Genomic DNA, 15,473 nt, shown 5'->3' on the forward strand with positions numbered 1-15,473 from the left:
CCCCCCTTTTTTTTGACAGGCAGAGTTAGTGAGAAAGAGACAGAGAGAAAGGTCTTCCTTTTCCATTGGTTCACCCCCCAAGTGACTGCTGCAGCTGGCGTGCTGCGCCGATCCAAGCCAGGAGCCAGGTGCTTCTCCTGGTCTCCTATGCGGGTGCAGGGCCCAAGCACTTGGGCCATCCTCCACTGCACTCCTGGGCCACAGCAGAGAGCTGGACTGGAAGAAGGGCAACCGGGACAGAATCCAGCACCCAAATAGGGACTAGAATCCGGTGTGCCAGCGCCGCAGGTGGAGGATTAGCCTAGTGAGCCGCGGTGCCAGCCTCCAGTCCATCTTTTAATTTTTTTTTTTGAAAAATTCCTGACATTACAGAACTAAACTGAAATGTATTAATATTCCACTCTTACATTTCCATGACAAACAGAAAAATTTATGAGCCAAGAAAAACTAAAAGAAAAAAAAGGAACATGGGTAGAAGCTTTTTAAAACTAAATATGGATCTTAGCATTAACAGCTGAACAGAGAAAGGAATTAAAATGCTTTTAATTAAAAAGTCACAAGTGCATGATAAAGTATGTTGAAACTGAGAGTCTACGAACTATTTAAAACCTGGAATCGCTGACTGTCCAGAAACTACACAGATGGCTCATGGGTGGTGGTGAACAGCAGAAAGGGGTTATAGGTGAATCTGCATTGTTCTAGCTGCTCTCTTGCATTGATTAGATATTGAGCTAGGCTAATGTTGGCAGCAGATCCGATGATGGTAACCTGCCTATAATAGCTCCTTCTACTGCATTCGCAATTTTGATCTGCGCCCCAGACATCTGATGGAGCTCATTGATTTTGGCGCCTTGATGCCCGATTATGCAGCCAATCAAATCATTCGGAATGGTGAGTTCATGAGTAGTCGTCTGAGCAGGTGCATCCAGACCTGCACTGAATCTGGTGTTGCCATGCGTCATGGGAAAATGAGACTGTTGCATTGCCAAGTGGTACAGCTTGGCCAAATCTGGCTGTGGAATGGCATACCGTTGATGAATGGTATAGGCCTGACCACTGCAAAGATGACCAGAGAACCGGATGACTTGGGCTGGTACAGGATGGTCACTCACTTGTGGAAGGGGACTGGGAGAGTCTCCAACATGACCACACAGGTCTGTTTGACACACTCAGTGATGGACTGCAGGATGCCAGCAATCGTGATGACCAGCTCAGCTGAATTGGAGAGCATATCCCCTGCCACCTGCACCTGAGCCCCTCCCTGTACTCTCTTGGATGTCCTTGATCTTTTTTTTTTTTTGACAGGCAGAGTGGACAGTGAGAGAAAGAGAGACAGAGAGAAAGGTCTTCTTTTTCCGTTGGTTCACCCTCCAATGGCCGCTGCAGCTGGCATGCCGCGCTGATCTGAAGCCAGGAACCAGGTGCTTATCCTGGTCTCCCATGGGGTGCAGGGCCCAAGCACTTGGGGATCCTCCACTGCACTCCCTGGCCACAGCAGAGAGCTGGCCTGGAAGAGGGGCAACTGGGACAGAATCCGGTGCCCCAACCGGGACTAGAACCCGGTGTGCCGGTGCTGCGGGCGGATGATTAGCTTATTGACCTGCGGCACCGGCCGGATGTCCTTGATCTTGCAACCACCTTTTCCAATGGCATTAGTGGGTCCAGTCTAAGTGATAATGCTCTCAGGACAGTTCCCTTCTGAAATGCTGAAACGTGCACCATTCTCCTTACACATCTTCTTCACAAGTTCTGCTTTCTTTCCAATGATACTGCCAGGCTCCTTGCCATGCATAAGTAGCTGGATGGTGATAGTGACATTTAATGCATCTTTAATCACACCAGTGTCCATGTCAAGTGGTGTTCTTGGGAACTGGGCTTTGAGGGGTCAAGTCTTTGGTCAGTGGTCTGGGTGAACAGGCATGAGACAACTGAGGAGACAAGGGGAGCAAGCAGGAAGAGGAAGGGTGGGAGGCAGGGGTGGGGGAGTGGGGGTGGGAGCAATAGAGGCAGGCGAAGGAGGAAGGGGAGGTGGAGGAGGAGGAGGAGGAAGGGTGGGTGGAGAGTGGTGAAGGGTGGGAGCGGACCCAGGCTGCAGCTGCTCTGGCTGCTGCCTCTGCTGGTCTGGCCATAGGTTTTCTTTTCATGTTCTTGATGGTGAAGAAAAGCACAAAACTTTCTTGACTACAAAAGTTTTTAATTTTGGTGAGGCCTAATTTTTCTATTTTTTCTTCTGTTGCTCATGTTTTTGGCATCATATCTAGGAATTCGGTGTCAAATCTGAGGTTAAACCAACCTTGCATTTCTAGGATAAATCCCACTTGGTCCTGATATTTAAATTTTTAAAATGTTACCAAATTCCATTTCTAGTCATTTTATGAAGAATTCTGCATTTGTATTCCTAAGAGATATTGACCTGTAGACTTCTCTTCTTGTCATATCCTTGGTGTTGATATTAAGGTAATATGGCTCATAGCACAAGTTGGGAAGCGTTCTCTCTTTTCTACTTGTTGGAAGAGTTTGTGAAGAGTTGATATTAATTCTTTAAATGTTTCATAGAATTCATCAGTGAAGCCATCTGGACTTAGGCTTTCTTTTGATTTTTGAGCTCTAATTTGATCTTTCTTATTATATAATATCTTTCTTATTATATATCAATATCTTTCTTATTATATAATATACTCAGACTTTCTATTTCTTCTTTAGTCATTTTTTGTAATATGTGTCTTTCTATGAAATATCCATTTCATTTTTCAAATTTATTGGAATATAATTGTTAGTAGTATTGCTTGAAATCTTTTCTATTTCTGTAAGCCTGTAGTAATTTCATTTCTGATTCTAGTAATTTGATTCTTCTCTGATTTTTTTCTTGGTCAACCTAACTAATGTTTTGTCAATTTTATTGATCATTTCAAAGAATCAGTCTTTGATTTTTTTCATTTTTTAATGTTCACTATTTCATTTATTTCCACTCTTTTAAAAAATATTTATTTATTTGAAAAACAGAGGGACAGAAAAAGGGAGCGACAGAGAGAGATCTCATCCATCTGCAGGTGTACTCCCAAATGGCCACAACAGCCCGGCTGGGCCAGGCTGAAGCCAGGAGCCAGGAGCTCCAGCCAGGTCTGCAACATGTGTGGTGGGGACCCATGCACTTAGGCCATCATTTGCTGCTTTTCTCAGACCCTTAGCAGGGATTGGAAGTGGAACAGCTGGGACTTGAACCAGCACCCATATGGGATGCCAGCATCACAGAGGGGTAGCTTAATCTGCTGCATCACAACACCAGCCTCCTAAGTTCCTTTTTTATTTCTTCTTTGACCTGTTGGTGATTTAAGAGTGTGTTGTTTAATTTCCACATTTGTGAGTTCCCCACATTTCTTTATGTTGTTGATTTCTAATTGCTTTCCATTGTGGACAGAGAACCTATTTTGTATTACTTCTGCCCTTCTGAACCTACTGAGTTTGCTCTGTGGGCCAGCCTAAGGGCTACCTGGGAAACTGTTCCATGTGCACCTGTGAAGAATGTGTGTCCTGGTGCTGCAGAGTGGAGTGTTCTGTGCATGTCTCTTAGGCCAGGGGGTCGACAGTATTTTTCAAGTCTTCTCCTTCCTTACTGATCTCCTGCCTAGTTGTTCTATCCACCTTTGCAAGTAGACTACTGACATTTCCATCCATTCTGCCATGCTTAGTTCTTCATTTAGGTTAGTTTTTTCTTCATGTATTTTGGTGCTCTGTTGCTAGGTGCATATACATTTATAACTGGATTTCTGATGGACTGGCTCTTTAATAATCACAAAGTGTCCCTCTTTATCTCTAGTAACATTAAATAAACTAATGTTTGGTGTTAGTATAACCACCACAACTTTCTTGTGGCTCCTGATTACATCATAATATATTCTTTGTTTCTTTCTGTTTATATTTTGGAATCTTGAGTGTGTCTTCTAAAGACCATATATTGTTGGCAAAATCAATTATTACTTTTTCTTAGCTATTCATTGCAATAGTTTCCTAAGAATTCCTAAATGACAACCCTTCCTTTGAATTCCACTTACTGTGGCTTTTCCCCCATGCAACAAAATGACCTTTCCTATGAAATAACAGACCACACACCCAAAGAAAAGTCCTTCTCAAAACCTGATCATTAAGGTTCCAGTCCTTGACTGTTTAGCATGAGAGTAAAGTAGCACTTGGGGAAGAAGGTTGCCCAGGGCTCAGGTTGTAACACTGGTGGGAGATAATTTGCTCTGCTAGGGGAACAACTATAAAGTTAGAAAGATAACTCTCGGGGCTGGTGTTGTGGCGTAGTGGGTTAAGCTGCTGCCTGCAGCGCTGACATCCCCTAGGGTTCAAATCCTGGCTGCTCCACTTCCCATGCAGCTCCCTGCTAATGTGCCTGGGGAAGCAGCAGAGGATGGCCCAAGTACTTGGGCCCCTGTATTCATGTGGGAGAACTGGAAGAAGCTCCTGATTCCTGGCTTTGGCCCGGTTCCATCCTGGCTGTTGTGGCCATTTGGAGAGTGAACTAGTAATGGAAGACTCTCTCTAGCTCTGCTTCTGTCTCTCTGTAACTCTGGCTTTCAAATAAATAAGTAAATTATAACAGAAAGAAAGAGAGGAAGAGAAAGAGAACTCTGAAAGATGCCCTAAGGCTGAGATAAAGACCCTAACAAAGGATGACCTTGGCATAGGGTTCAGAAATGGATGAACTTGATGAAGCAGCTGGGACTGCAACCAGCGTCACAGCCAACAAACTCGCTTGGGTTTTCCTGGCTGCAGAGAAAAGTGAGCCAAGGCTGGCTTAGGGGAGCAGAGGGAGTTGCAAGCGTTGTTCACGCACAAGGTAAAGCGGTCCCCGGGCCTCCTGTGTGGCTCAGAGCCAGAACTGCCCACTTTGAGCTGTTCTTAGATTCTTGACCCACAAAAATAGAAGCTTTGGAGTAATCCATCATGCAGTCATAGATGACACACTTGTACCTTTCTCCCAGCCTAACAAGCTCCTCACTCGGTTTTCCCTCCTGCTCGCGCTTTCTCTCCTTCCTTTGTTCACAGTCAGCTTCCTTCACAGGGCAGCGGCCACACCACAGATCTTCAGGCTGTGGCTTAGTAACACAAAGACTTTCCAAGGGATCCATGAGCCCAGAGAGCTTTCAGAGTATCAGTTTCCAGACGCTTGGCCTCGTATTTCGTCTTTCCTGGAGTTGCTTTGCCTGGGATTGAGCCGGAATTTGAGACTTCACCGGGTTTTCTTTCTACAACAGCCCTTCTTCTCTTTATTACGATAGTAAAACTTTGCACCCCCCCCCCACTATCACATTGCGCTGTAATCTTTCCTTTCTTGGGAATATAAAAAAACCTCTTGGGGTCCAAATTGAAGAACAGTTTGAAGTGCTGGCATCAATGTTGAGAGAATGAGTGACATTAATGAATAGGTAGGAGGTTTTTTTTTTTTTTCCAAGTTGGGTGGTTTCCAATTCTTTGCTTTCAACAAAATTGAAGGAGGATCTAATCAACTTGTCGGCTGATATATGATTAAAAATAGTTCCTCATGCCAGAGCACTGTATAATTTTTTGCATACATTTCAGAAAAGTTGAAAGCGTTGAGTGGCATTGCTGTAATAACACACTTGCATTTCCATGGACTCACATGGGTGGGCCAGGTACCTCAGTGCTGACACCACAAAATGAAAAACAGGAAGCAATTCTTGTTGCAGTTTAAAAGATGTAATTTTCATCTATGGATACACAAATTTAAAAAAGGAAAAGCCCATTTCCACCTCGTCAGGAGATGTATTTCCATTTTCTTTTGTTTAATAAATGCAGATCAAAATTTGTAATATGTTTCTGCTGTTTTGCTTACATGCAACTACAATTTTTATTGGTAGCTTAATCCAGGAGAAAAAAAAAGAACTTAATTAGAGATTTGTGGTTGCAAGAAAGTAAGATTTTTAAATCTTAAGTCATATATGTATATCTTTTTAGGTAAGTATCACAGATGAGTAGTAAAAGACTTTCTAAGCATAGAAAAACATTAGAACTAAATTCAGTTGAGAGTGAGATAGATTTACAAGTTCAAGAAGAAAAAAGAGCAGTGTAAAATTACTAATAGTATAGAAGAGGTTGTTCTTGCATTTTTTTATTTTTTAAGATTTCATTTTTTGTTTTAAAGGCAGAGAGACAGAGCTGGGGGCAGGAGGGGGGGGAAGAGAGAGAGAGAGAGAGAGAGAGACAATGGCCCCAGCCTGGGCCATGTTTGATGTGGCAGGCTGGCACTACAGGCAGCAGCTTACCCCACTGCACCACCATGCTGGCCCCTGTTCTTGTATTTTTAGAGCTCCCTGACCAAGTCTATCAAACTACGTTAGCATTTAAGAGTCCGTTGAATATATTTAAGAAGCTTATGAAATGGTTTTATTTGAAAATGTGCATATTTATTATATGCCAGGAAGTAGATACTTTGCAACTATTTTACATTTTTAAAAATAACAGCTCTGTTAAGGTATATTTGCTTTCCATACAGTTCATCCCTGCAAAGTGCACAACCCAGTGGTTTTCTAGTAGGTTCGCCGAGTTCACATCCATCCCCACAATCTAACTCCAGAACACTTTCAGCCTCTCCATAAAAACCCAAACCTGCCCATTAGCAGCCACTCCCCTTTCCCCACACTCCCAGCTCCCAGCAACCACCAATCTACTTCTTGTTTCTGTGGGGTGGTCTGCTCTGGGGATGGTGTATAAGTGGAATAATACAACATGTGGTCCTTTGTGTCTGGCTTTTTTTTTTTCCCTGCTGAGCATAATGTTTTCCAGGCTCACTCCTGCTGTGGCAGGCACCTCCCCAGCCATGCATCCACACCCAAGGAAGGACCAGCTCAGCGGGAGCGTGGCTGGTTCTTGGGCCCCATCCTCCCCTAGGAGGTCCTGAGGCCTCCTGCACACTTCTGAACACCTGTTGGCTCCACTTCTTTGTGTGGAAATAATGTCTTAGTGTTAACCTTGGCTCTGAGCTGACCTGGCGTTGGGAGGGAGGGAGGGGGGAGGAGGAGGAGGAGGAGAAGGAGGAGAGTAAAGTGGAGGCGAGCAGAGTTGGAGAAAGAACCCTAGCAGATGAGAGAGCCACACTCACCTCGTTGGTGAGGTACAGGGGCCAAGTGCATTCCACAGAGCAGGGCTGCGCTAGGGCCAGGGGTGGGGTGGGGGTGCACAATGAAAGAGACGCTGCTCCTGGACTTAAGGGGGCTCCAGACAAATGAGTAAGTGATTAACTCCCCATCTGGGGCTGCAGCCTGGCTTCTCAGAGACGCCACCCTCCTGGGACCCCCGGATCCCTCTCCTTCCTCGAGCCCAGGCTCCGGTCAGGCAGGCCAGAAGCACAGGGTCTCCCACGGTGGCTCTGAGTCACAGCCGAGTGTCACCTTGCAGGCAGAAATCTCTCTTGGAAGCAGCTGAGCTGTTTGGTCTGCTGACCGCGCACCCCAGTGCGCTTCTCCCAGGTGGCCCTGCCAAGGACATCGCACGGGCACCATGTGGCTTTCTCAGCAGAAGTAGCAAGTGTGCACGTCCTGCATTCTTTTGGTGGTGGTGGGGGCTTATTTTATTGATTTGAAAGGCAGAGATGACAATGAGAGAGGGAGAGACTGAGAGAGAGAGGTCTTCCACTCACTCGTTCACTCCCCAATTGGCTGCAACAGGCCTGGCTGGGCCAGGCTGAATATAGCCAGGAACCAAGAACTCCATCCGGGTCTCCTATGTGGGTGGCAGGGGCCCAAGCACTTGGGCCATCTTCTGCTACCTTCCCAGGCACATTAGCTGGGAGCTGGATCGGAAGAGCAGATGGCACCTGGACTGGTGCTCAGATGTGGGTGCCAGCATCGCACGCAGAAGCTTAGACCATTGCACAAGGCCAGCCCCTTTGTCCTGCATTCTGATGGCTCCATAACTGGCAAGTCTCAGCTCCCCTGGACCCTGAGCACCTCCGTCTCCCCTGCCCCCACGCCCTGCTCCACACTCCCCAGGCAGCCACACCTTCTCTTACCCAGCCGCCATGGCCAATGCCTGCCATACCTGGCATGAGGGCCCCTGGGGTTGGCTGAAGCACCGCATCCCATATGGGTGCTGGGTCAAGTCCCGGCTGCTCCTTTTCCAATCCAGCTCTCTGCTATGGCCTGGGAAAGCAGTAGAAGATGGCCCAAGTGCTTGAGCTCCTGCACCCGTGTGGGAGACCCAGAAGAAGCTCCTGGCTCCTGCCTTTGGATTGGCCCAGCTCCAGCCATTGCGGCAATTTGGGGAGTGAACCAGGAGATGCAAGACCTTTCTCTGTTGTCTCTTCCTCTGTCTGTCTGTAACTCTACCTCTCAAATAAATAAATAAATAAATCTTAAAAAAGAGAGAGAGAGAAACTCACCCCCTCCAGCACCCAAACCAGGAGGTCATCTTCAACATCATCCAGTCTGATGCGTGACCAGTCAATACTGGTTCTGTCTCTAACTGCTGAATCTCTGCCCCACCCTCATCTGTCCCCAAGGCCCCTGCCCTCTGGACTCTTACAGCCAGCCCCTGCTATGTCCTAGCAGTGTGACCTCTGCAAAAATCATCTCTCTGGATGCCCATTTTCATGGACCATAAGGCAGGTTTATTAACAGAGGGCTGGTATTTGCCAAATAATGCGGAAGCCTTAGCATCGTGCACGGCTCAAAGTAAATCCTCAACAAATGTGAGCTGCTGGCTGCTGTTACTGTTAGTCCCCTCCCCATTAAATACAATAACCTCACCTCGACTAATCTGGAGTTGAGAGGAAACGGGTGTCCTTGCAGGTAGAGGTGAGGCAGCTGATTGGGCAAAGACCCAGCACAACTGCTGACCCCCTTTATTTTATTTTATTTTATTTTATTTTTGACAGGCAGAGTGGACAGTGAGAGAGAGAGACAGAGAGAAAGGTCTTCCTTCTGTTGGTTCACCCCCTAAATGGCTGCTACGGCCGGCGTGCCGCACCAATCTGAACCCAGGAGCCAGGTGCTTCCTCCCGGTCTCCCATGCGGTGCAGGGCCCAAGCACTTGGGCCATCCTCCACTGCACTCCCTGGCCACAGCAGAGAGCTGGACTGGAAGAGGAGCAGCCGGGACAGAATCCGGCGCCCCGACCGGGACTAGAACCCGGTGTGCCGGCACCGCTAGGCGGAGGATTAGCCTAGTGAGCCACGGTGCCAGCCAAGCAAGGATTTTTTTTTAAAGATTTCTTTATTTATTTGAAAATCAGAGTTAGAGAAAGAGAGAGGGTGACAGTGAGAGAGAGAGAGGGAGAGAGAGAGAGAGTCTTCCATATGCTGGGTCATTCTCCAAATGGCTGCAATGGCCGGAGCTGAGTTGATCCAAAGCCAAGAGCCAGGAGCTTCTTCTGAGTCTCCCATGTGGGTGCAGGGCCCAAGTACCTGGGCCATCTCTGCTGCTTTCCCAGGCACATTAGCAGGGAGCTGGATCAGAAGTGGAGCAGCCGGGACTCGAACTGGCGCCCACATAGGATGCCGGTGCTGTGGGCGGCAGCTTTACTTGCTACGCCACAGTGCTGGCTCCTTAACAAGGATTTATCTGGGCTGCTCTGTGTCTAAGCCTTGTGCTGGGTGCTGGACACACAGCCAGTCAGGTGATGAGTTTGGATCCAACCCGAGGTTTCTGCTGAATCACACACCTACAGATGCAGGGGCAGCCTGCTAAAAATACCACTCACACTCCCATATGAACCAACAGAGAGATAAGCAGAATTCTGAATTGCTGATAAATCATTATGAAAAGCTGGGATGTGAAATGCAAGTTGAACAGTTAGAAAGACATGGGAAGGGCTGGCACTGTGGTGCGCTGGAATAAGCCACTGCCTGCAGCGCCAGCATCCCACATGAGTGCCAGTTCGTGTCCAGCCTGCTCCACTTCCAATCCAGCTCACGGCTAATGCCAGTGGAAAGACAGCAGCAGAAGCTGGGAGACCTGAATGGAGTTCTAGGCTCCTGGCTTCAGCCTGGCCCAGCCCCAGCCACTGCGGCCATTTGGAGAGTGAACCAGTGCATGGAAGATCTCCCTCTCTCCCTGTCTCTCTCCAACTCTGCCTTTCAAATAACTAATTAAATCTCAAAAGGCAGGCAGGCAGGCAGGCATGGGCAAGAAGCCAGGAAACCGTTTAGCACAAATGCTAATCAGAGTATTTTCTCCCATCCCTTCCTTTGTTCTTTGAGCCCCCGACAAAGCAGCCTTATCAAGGCAGGCCTCTTGCAGAGTCAGGTGTATGGTCTGGGGGTTAAGACGCCCGTGTCGCTTACTGGAATGCTTAGGTTTGGGTCCTGACTCTGGTCCTAAGCCCAGGTACCCATCAATGCAGACTCTGGGAGGCAGCAGTGATGGCTCAAGTAATCTGGTTCCTGCCACCCGTGTGAGAGATCTGGATGGAGTTCCCAGATCCCAGTTTCAGCCCGGCTGAGTCCTAGCCATTGTGGGCATCTGGGAAAAGACCCAGCAGGTTGGAGCTGTCTCTGTTTTTCTGTCTGTCTCTGTTTCTCTGCCCTTCAAATACATACATTAAAAATAAATTTTAGGTAGGAATTTTGCAACACATCCCACAGTGAACACTCACATTTTTCTCTCAAAAAGTAGACTTTCAGTTTCTTAATAGAATCAGAGTTTTAGGAGCAAGAAGCATTGGCAATAAACTGTCATTAATTTTTTTTTACTTATTTTCATTTGATTTGAGAAGCAGAGAGATGGAGAGACAGAAACCGAGATCTTCCATCACTCCTCAGATGCCCACAACAGCTAAGGCTGGGCCGGGCTGACTCCGGGAGCCTGGAGCTCAATCTGGTGGTGGCAGGGATCATTCAAGTGGATGGCAGGGACCTAAGTGCTTGGGCCGTCACCTGCTGCCTCCCAGGGTGTGTGCATCGGCGGGAAGCTGGATCTGAAGCAGAGCCAGGGCTCCAATGAGGCCCTCTGATATGGGATGTGGGTGTCCCAAAGAGTGAACCTAACTGCTGTGCCACATATCTGCCTCTAAATAGCCTTTAAAAGATTTGTTTATTTTTATTTGAAAGGCAGAGTTAGAGGGAGGGAGGAAGGGAGAGGGGCAGAGAGAGAGAGAGAATAAATCTTCTGTCCACTGGTTCATTCCCCAAATGGCTGCAATGACCAGAGCTGGGCCAGGCTGAAGCCAGGAGCTAGAAGCTTCTTCCAGGTCTCCCATGTGGGTGCAGGGGCCCAAGCACTTGGGCCATCCTCCATGGGTTTCCCAGGCACATTATCAGGGAGCTGGATCGGAAGTGGAGCAACCAGGACTTGAACTAGCATCCATATGGGATGCCGGCATTGCAGATGGCAGCTTGACCTGCTGTGCCTCAGCACTGCCCTCTAAATAGTCATTTTATAAATGATGAAACTAAGACTTGAAGAAGTAATAAATCAGTCTGTAATGAATATAAATGTACTTCAAAAAGTTCATGGGAAAAATGGAATTAAAAGATAAGCACTTCCCATCCAGCTTCCTGCCAATGTGCCTAGGAGGCAGCAGGTGATGGTCTGGGTCCTGGGGTTCCTGCTACCCATGGAGGAGACCCGGATGGAGTTCCCGGCTCCTGGCTTCAGCCTGGGCCAGCCCTGGCCATTGCAGCCATTTGAGGAGTGAACCATCAGCTGGAAGACCTCTCTCTCTCTCTCTCTCTCTTTCTGTAACTCTGAGTTTCAAATAAATAAGTAGATCTTTATCTATCTACCTATCTATCTATATGATAAATTTATTTTGGTGCAAAAAACATTTGAAACTCATGCATGGCTTTTCAAAATACACATTTCCGTGAGTGTTTTGAAGACCCTGGGTATACTGGCTGGGTCACCTCACTTCCATGCCCTATGGTGGTGGCAGTTATAACAACGACGATAATAATCACAAGTTTCAATCTGGTATGGGAGATGTGTCCCTGTGTTTTAATTAGAAGTCCCCTAAGAAGTTTAAAAAGAATCTTGTTATGGGGCAAGGCACCACTGATAATGTACTGAAACCGGGAATGCTCTCCCCAGAGGTGAGCGAGCCCGCCAGGGTGTGAACGTGATTTTGCCCATCAGTGTAGACGTTCATCACGTAGCTCCCAGCGATTCCTGAGCTATACAGCTAAAGGAAGCTCCCTCTGAAGGGTAACTGCACAGCAAGGCAAAAACGGCTCCAATCAGCTTTGCTGGCACAGCTCAGACCTGAGCGCTCTCTCAGGCGGAGGCCGTACGCACAGCAATAGAAACACAGTGATAATCTGCTTAACGTGAAGCCATGGCTTGTCAGCAGGCACGTGCAGGTTAAGACAGAAAAGCATCCACTCACCCAATACTATAGCCAGAGGACACCAACATCCAGGGGGCCAGCCTATTCCAGCAAATGGGGACCCCTGCACCAGAAATCACCCTGAAGACCCCCGGCTCCTCCCTGCTCTCATCAGGGTCCCTCACACCTGGCCCAACCCCGCCGTCCGCACCTGTGAATCTTGCCACAGGAAGGCACCTGGCTCCTCCCCTGTGCGAGTGAGTTTCTGATGACACAGGATGCTTGGGAAGAACGCAGCTACCCCCAGACTTGCCTGCTAATTCTCGGGTCCGCGGGGGCTTCTTGGAGCTCAGGGGTCCAGGGTTTCCGCTGGAAAACCAGATCCGTGTTCCACAGGCTTTCCTTGCTGCTGACCTCTGCACGCCCCGCAGGCCACTCCTGCCTGTCTTACAGCGGGGCCCTGGGAGAGGGGCCGGACCCTGGACGGTAACACGAGCTGGCTCCGGCCGCAAATAGCCACAGGCCTGCCCCAAGTGCAAGTCCAAATATAGACCCGCCGGCTGTCTTGTCACTTCTTGCTGCTCAAGTGTCACCAGGAGGGGTCACATGCCATCTTCTGGGCTACTTCATCTACTGTGGGCATTTGAGACCTGTGACTCCACTCTGGGGCTCAGAGGGTCCGTCCCCTGGGGGAGGGGCTGTCCCATTGTGGCCCGGAGGGAGACCTGGGCTTTCCCAGGGTCCCGCCCGCCTGCGGCGCTCTGAGAAAGCACAGCACTCGCATTGAAGGCTGCCTTATTATTATTATTATTATTATTATTGCTCCCATCATTCCCTTAGAGTGCACTCGAGGTGGGGGTTATTGCTGTCACTGGGTGAAAAGCGCAGAGCCCACAGCTTTGTGCCCCCTTGCTAATAACGCCACCGTCCTGGAGTCGCTTGGAGTCACAGTCTCACACCCAGGTAACGAATGCCTGGCTCAAAAGATGCATCAGGAGGCCAAACCAGGTTTAGCCAGCATCAGAAATTTCTCCTGTCCTGCTTGGGAGCCTTGGGTGCAGATGGCCTCTCCTCCCCACACCCCCCTGAGCTGCCGGCTGGGATGCCCGGGGAAGGAGGGTGACAGCGATAAGATGGCTCCTATCTGAGTGGACGCCACTGTGGTGCTAACTTTGGGTTCTTGGGGCCTGGGAGATGCTTGGATCTGCTCTCTTGTTCGCTCGCTCGCTCGCTCTCACACCATCTGCTGAGATCCACTGTGCTGACTTCTCCCCCAAAGTTCCCAGGACCAGGCTGAAGGCGTCTCTATTCCAGGAGGTCTTTTTCATTCCTCCCGAAGGCCCTGATGGGCCCCTTCCAGGACCTCTCCGATGAGGCCCCTCGTGCACAGGTGGCCCTCTCGGGCAGTACCTTGCTGCCTTGCTTGTCCCACTGACCCACACTGGATCCTCTAAGGTGGTCTCTGCAGACTCTGGGCTGCCGATGATCCCGATGCAGCCGCCCTCTGGCTGCCACCAGAGCAGCCAAGCCTTGGGTCCCGGGCCACCGTCAGCTCAGCCGCGAGAAATGCAGTGAGCTCTCGAGGGTCCGCTTGAAGACCCCCGTCATTGGGTTTGGGCCGGAAGTGGCATGAGCAACCCTCCCTCCCGTCCAACGAGAGCTCGCTACAGAGAAATTGTCCACCAGTCTCCCTCCTAAACACCTGCTCTTTCCTCTACTCCCACCACCACCCCGTTTTCTTTCTCTTTTTCTTTTCTTTCCCATTTTAATGTTCTTCGATGAGCTGAGAGGGCCAAGAAGTGTGACTAGGGTTCTGTCCCATTTCCTATGAAAGTCTGTATGTGGTGGCCGGCACCGCGGCTCACTATGCTAATCCTCCGCCTAGCGGCGCCGGCACACGGGGTTCTAGTCCCGGTCGGGGCGCCGGATTCTGTCCCGGTTGCCCCTCTTCCAGGCCAGCTCTCTGCTGTGGCCCGGGAGTGCAGTGGAGGATGACCCAAGTGCTTGGGCCCTGCACCCCATGGGAGACCAGGAAAAGCACCTGGCTCCTGGCTCCTGCCATCGGATCAGTGCGGTGCGCCGGCCGCGGCAGCCATTGGAGGGTGAACCAACGGCAAAGGAAGACCTTTCTCTCTGTCTCTCTCTCTCACTGTCCACTCTGCCTGGCAAAACAAAAACAACAACAACAACAAAAAAGTCTGTATGTGGGGACTTGGCCTTGGAAGTTTATATGTATTGCTTTTAGGAGTATTTTTGAAAGTACTGCTACTGCGATGGATCCATAAAATAAAACATATTGGAAGAAAAATGCCGAAGCAAAGAAAAATCAAAAGGTAAAAGCACGCAAAGATGCGACACACAGGAATGCTCAGTACAACTCTGCTTCCACTGGCAGCAAACGGGAAGTCAATCTACGGCTGGCGAGGCATTTGCTGTCAATCACGACACAGTCTACCCAGCTCTGACAAGACTACAAATAACGCTGCCTGTCTTTGTAACGTGGAAAATGGCTCTATTTGTAAATGGGAAAAGAATAAGGCAAGTATCACGGGAGTATTATCACACACTCACAACACATACACAACACACACAAGACACACATACACAACACACATACACAACACATACAAGATACACATCACACAACACACACAAGATACACATCACACAACACACATACACAACACACTCAACACATACACAACACACACATCACACAACACACACAAGATACACAACACACAAACACAACACACACAAGAAACACATCACACAACACACATACACAACACACACATACACAAGACACACATCACACAACACACACAAGACACACAACACGCATACACAACACATACAAGATACACATCACACAACACACATACACAACACACACAAGATACACATCACACAACACACACAAGAAACACATTACACAACACACATACACAACACACACAAGATACACATCACACAACACACATACACAACACACTCAACACATACACAACACACACCACACAACACACATACACAAGACACATATCACACAACACACACAAGATACACATCACACACACACATACAAACACACTCAACACATACACAACACACTTACACAACACACATATACACAAGACACACATCACACAACACACACAAGATACACATCACACAACACACATACAAAC

General features: G+C 48.5%; 1 protein-coding gene and 1 pseudogene across 3 annotated transcripts in view; both read right to left on the reverse strand.

The window, feature by feature from the left end:
• FSD2 (fibronectin type III and SPRY domain containing 2) overlaps positions 1–12,825 on the reverse strand; it is a 44,759-nt gene extending 31,934 nt beyond the window's left edge. For 2 of the 3 annotated variants that reach the window (XR_016218362.1, XM_051834240.3), the window contains exon 1: positions 12,596–12,825. The gene's annotated coding sequence lies outside the window, so the exon portion shown is untranslated. Of the gene's footprint in view, positions 1–12,493 lie in introns of all 3 variants that reach the window. The other variant, XM_008275296.5, reaches the window with a different exon arrangement.
• Positions 521–1,271, reverse strand: LOC108175486 (poly(rC)-binding protein 2 pseudogene; annotated as a pseudogene).
• Positions 12,826–15,473: the final 2,648 nt, after the last annotated feature.

This window comes from Oryctolagus cuniculus, chromosome 12 (genome assembly GCF_051225735.1).
Source record: "Oryctolagus cuniculus isolate XC-2025 breed Fujian yellow rabbit chromosome 12, ASM5122573v1, whole genome shotgun sequence".
In the NCBI taxonomy this organism is placed as follows: Eukaryota; Metazoa; Chordata; class Mammalia; order Lagomorpha; family Leporidae; genus Oryctolagus; species Oryctolagus cuniculus.